Below are 4,920 nucleotides of genomic sequence, written 5' to 3'. Positions count from 1 at the left end.
TTGGCTCAGGTCATGATCTCAGCGTCCTGGGTTGGAGCCCTACGTCCAGCTCCCCTCTCGTCAGGGAGTCTGCTTGTCTCCCTCTCCCCCTGTGTGCTCTCTCTGTCTCTCTCTCCTTCTCAAATAAGTAAATAAATCTTTAAAAAATAATAAAAAACAAATAAAAGAACATTCATGCAAGACCCATACACACATACCCATACATATTATATGTGCATCATATTATAATTAAACTTTTCATTGTACATTTTAATATGCTGTAGTTAAAAGGTGAATATGCCCAGTAGGCCAAAAAGAAGGTTCTTTAAAAAACATAGTATAAAAAGGCAAAATAAATAAATACGTGATTCATGATAAAAGGACAGCAAATGACCAATAAACATACTAAGAAATTTAAATCCCTTAGAGAAATGTAAGTCAAAACAATAGGCTTCTATTTTCATCAATGTTTGGCACAAGTTAGAAAGAATAAAGGCATCCAGTGCTAACATTTTTGGAAACTATTTATTTGCCCCCAAAAATCTATGTTTTAGGTAATAGCCTAAAAAACCTAAATTAGATGTAAGGATTTATTTCTAAAGATGGTTATTCAATATTTTTGAAGGCAGCACACTCAAAACAACCTTCACATCTTGTTCCTCATTAGTGTCTGAATAAATGAGAGTATGTCTGTACTAAGAATATGCTAACAGAATTCATGAGTCATTGAGAGAGTGAATTAATGCTATATGAATTGACTTGTAGCGATACTGTAATAGATTATTAGATAAACAAGGAAGTTAAAGATTTCTGCATATTATATAAGGCCATATATTTACATGAGACAAATGTGTTTAGTTATTTGAGCAGAGAAAAAGTACAGCTGGATCCATAAGAAAGAGTTATTATTTGTTTCCAGCTAAGGGAAGGCTCAGTGGCTTATTAACTATTAAAAATACAACTGTTTCATTTATATCAATGGGCATTTATTACTTTATAATTTAATTACAAATTTGATAAAATAAAGAGGAATGTAATGACTATAATTGAGGGGTTTTTCTCTAAAAGAACGGTTTCTGGTGCCCTGGCTAGGCTGTCTTCCATGCTCCTTGTGTGCCAAGCTGTGGGGCGCAGGAACAGTTTGTCCTACATGCAAGCAATAAGGATGTATATTGTAGAAATTTAAAAAAACAATAATCAAACCACTAAAAGCCAGTTGGCTTTTTATTATCACAATGAGCTAGCAATTCTGAACACATGGGTGGTAAAATGCCCCTCCCTCGCTACCAGGTGGCCACTCTCCACTCCAACTTCCACCACCACTTTCCTGTGTTCCACTGTTGGGTAAGAAAAAGAGCTAATATAATTTTATATACCAATTATATCTCGATGAAAAAGAAAAAAAATTTTTTTTTTTTTAATATGTGGACCTGTCACAGAACGACGCCAACCAGACTGTGCAGGACCACCCCTGGATGGGGGCCTTTCCTGACTCCCTGCTGCGCCCCGAGAGGGAGGGCTGGAGCTCTGACTCCCGCAGCGACCCCCGCGACAGCACGATCCTCCAGCCCCACGTGCGGGTCAGCGAGCACTCGGGGTACCCGGCCGAGTCCTCAGCCTCGCTGCCCCACTCCCCCTCCACCCAGGGTGGACGAGAATGCCGACAGGGCCTTCCACCTGGGGCCCCTACGGGTCACCTCCGCCAACTCAGTGGCGTCACCTTCACCGACCGCCACGCACGTGTGACGACGCAGCCTCTCGCCCGCAGCCTGTCTGCTCTGCTGCGTTACAGGACAAACGCCTCCTGGACACACGTCTCTTCCCGGGCCCTGAAGAGGAGTCCCACAGCTCCCGCAGCTCGGAGGAGGAGGAGGAGCTGAAGGAGTGCGGAGCAGCCAGGCGGCCCTACCCTGCAGAGGACACCCGGAGAAGAGGGGCCCAACCCTCCCCCTCGCCCCCCTGCCGGCAAGGCGCCAACACGTGCACCCGAGAAGGCAACGATGATTACCCCCAGATCAAAGTGGAGGACCGCTCCCCCTCTCCCCTCTCCCGAGCTGAGCACTTCCACGCTGGAGATGCAGCCCAGCCGGGCCTTGCCAACTTCCGACACCTGTATTTCGTTCCTGTCGAATGAAAGATTATAAAGCTTACAAGTGGCTCCACTACTCCTCTATCTCTTCCTCAAATAACAAAGATGGAGAGCACTCCCTGGTGCCTGGGGAGGCAGATGAAGGGAGAGCGGAACCAGCCACAAGGACGACCCAGCCCCTCTTCCAGAAAGGAAGCCTGTTTCCGCACGAGGGTAGACCGGAGGAACCAGGCCCTACCCCCTGAAGGTCGCAGCAAGGATGCTAGAAGTCCCAGCAAGGGCACGGCCAGGAACATAGTGGCCACCCTTGGGCAGAGGCACCAGAGGACCCCTCACAGGACACTAACAATGGTGGCTCTGTAGGACTCCTTTGAAACCAAGAAGCTCGATGGGAAGGCCCTGAGGGAGGCCCTAAGCAGCAGGCCTGGGGAGCTGCCCCTCCTCCTGTCCCCAAGACTCCACTCTCAGCTGTCCCAGGACCCAGTGTGATGACAGTGAGGAGAGGAGGCTCGAAACCACCTGTGCCAGCCACAACAATGGATGCTTACACCCCCGCCCCCCTCATCCCCGCAACAATAAGCAGAACCTTGGAGAGCTGGAGGCAGTGGCCAGTTCTTCCCCAGGACATTCAGACACTGACTGTGATAACTTGTCCTTGACAGGGATACTCCTATACAAAGATTGTTGTGGGTCTGAAATGATCTGTGAGCCCCCCCAGTGCTGGAATGAAAGAGGACCCCGCTGACCCCCCCAGACACCGACAGCATCAGGGCAGTTCACGGCCATAGTGGCCTCAGAAGGCACCAAATCGAATAGGAAGATACAGATTCAGAGCATTCCTCCTCAGAGAAGAAATTAAAAACATGATAAATACAAAGGGAAAACAAAAAGCTATGAAAAGTAGCTTTACAAAAAACTTTTTAAATCCTGTTTAGTGAACACAAGGGAAAGGAGAAAAAGTATTAAAGGCACATAAAACCAGGGCCTGAAATTTTGTGTCTGATGCTGCTCCCTTCTCTTCAGTAATGGGTCTGAATGTGTAGCTGGTCCTTGGCTCGTGCTGTGTAAGGGAAAGGGAAAAAATCCAAGCGTCTCCTTTCTAGTAGGACTCGAGCATTGCGTACCTGTGTGTTTGTTAAAGTAAATCCTTGTTGAGATATTTGACTTGGTCTTGGGTGTGTTCACTGGCATGGCTTGTGTGAGCTCATTGTCTCCGAGGCTTTTCTTTCTGTTCTCCATGAGAAAGGATCTATGGATCTGTGTCTTTTGGCATCTCACCTTGTTTACATGCCGTAGGTGTTCTGGTCCTCACGGTGACTGCCTGCTGGATCGGGCTGTGCTGCCAGTGAGTCATGAATTTATGCGGAAAGAGGGAAGGGGAGAGTGGAAACATGCTGGAAAAGAAATCATGGTTGCTTTCTTAGAGAAATCTGCCATGTTTTCTCTCAATAGCACTTTTTCATTGAGCATTTAATGTGGACAGACTAAAAGGGAAGCGTTTGTAATGCTAATGAGAGGTTAGCACTTAAGAGCAGATTGCAGGGAACACCGATCCCTGACGAATTCCAGCCATGGCAAGTTGAGCAGTGCTGCACCACACTCCGTATGGAGGCCGTAAAATATGACTAGTTGAGGGTCACACTTTAACCAGTTAGGTGCTAGTTCCTAAGAGGCTCTCTCAAGGCCAGCAGGTTCCGTGGCCCCGTGCGATGAGAGGAGGGGAAATACAGCTCTCAAGAGCTTTGTGCTCAGACTGATTAAGCAGATGTTCCAGGCCTGTTAATGAGGTGTTGTGAAGAGCAGAGTGTAGAACTGTATTCATTTAATTCAACCCGAAATGATTGGTCAGAATTGAAGGAACTGGCTTCTTCCCACAGGCTTGCAAGGAGCAGAGGCTGTGGTGTCCTGGCTAGATCTTGCAGAGCCGTGGGCATCTCCAAGTAACAGAGCCCCGTTGAGCTGGTGTGTTAGGAGGCAGAGAGGAGTCTCTGGCTTAAAAGTCCTGGCTCCCAGAAGAGCTCCATTTCACTGAGAGGGGGAAAGACCAAGAGATTTTCAGCATCACAGTGGTCGTTATAATCACTTGGTTATGAATGAAGGGTTGCACAGGACAGGAAGACTTAGGAATGATCAGATATTTCATCATCATCACAGATGTCATGAAAACGCAAAATTGTGGCAAGAAATGAGGAAAAGGACTAAATGTGTGACCGGTCTGGCCGCTGCGATCCAGCATTCCTTTAAGAGGAGGACCTGTCCTACAGGGGCTGGGACCCTGTGGAGGATGAAGACTTGGATGAGTTTAGGCAATGGGGGAAGAGGAGTTATTTATGAAAGGAAGGTTGTTGATCTAAGCCAAAAGGAGACATTGTCTGGCTAAGCTTTGTGAAAGGAAAGATGTGCCTGGTATGTGTGATGTTACTTGGGTGTGAAAACACTGTCTTAGGAGGAGATGAAGGAGTGTGGGTAGCAGTGGGGATGCTTACAATTGAACAACTGTACTCTCACGGTGGTGGGGGGGCAGGTGATTCTGTAACCATTAGAATTCCTTTGGATTTGTAATCAAAATGGTTCTATGATTTGTCTTTGACTATTCACAGATAATTGTAAATTCTGGTTTTATAAACCCAAGTCATTTTACATTTGCTTTTCCAAAATTTATTAAATTGGAATTTTTTAATCTTTTATATACAAAAAAGAAATGTTTGTGTGGGTAACTGCTTTACTAACCCATCCCACTAATGTCTACCATGTTTCAAATTTTAGACAACTTTCTCTAGTTCATTGTTTGCTAGTTCATTGTGTGTGAATGAGTTTCAGGGGTGGCAATTAATGAACTACATTTTCCTTTT

The 4,920-nt window shown here is 46.1% G+C and overlaps 1 pseudogene; it reads left to right on the top strand.

Moving 5' to 3' along the window:
• Positions 1-1,400: 1,400 nt before the first annotated feature.
• Positions 1,401-4,513, top strand: LOC113263065 (DDB1- and CUL4-associated factor 5-like; annotated as a pseudogene).
• The last annotated feature ends 407 nt before the right edge of the window (positions 4,514-4,920 follow it).

This window comes from Ursus arctos, unplaced genomic scaffold, assembly GCF_023065955.2.
Source record: "Ursus arctos isolate Adak ecotype North America unplaced genomic scaffold, UrsArc2.0 scaffold_9, whole genome shotgun sequence".
NCBI lineage: Eukaryota > Metazoa > Chordata > Mammalia > Carnivora > Ursidae > Ursus > Ursus arctos.
Note: the sequence above shows the minus strand (reverse complement) of the source record. Positions and strands in the feature narration are given on the sequence as shown.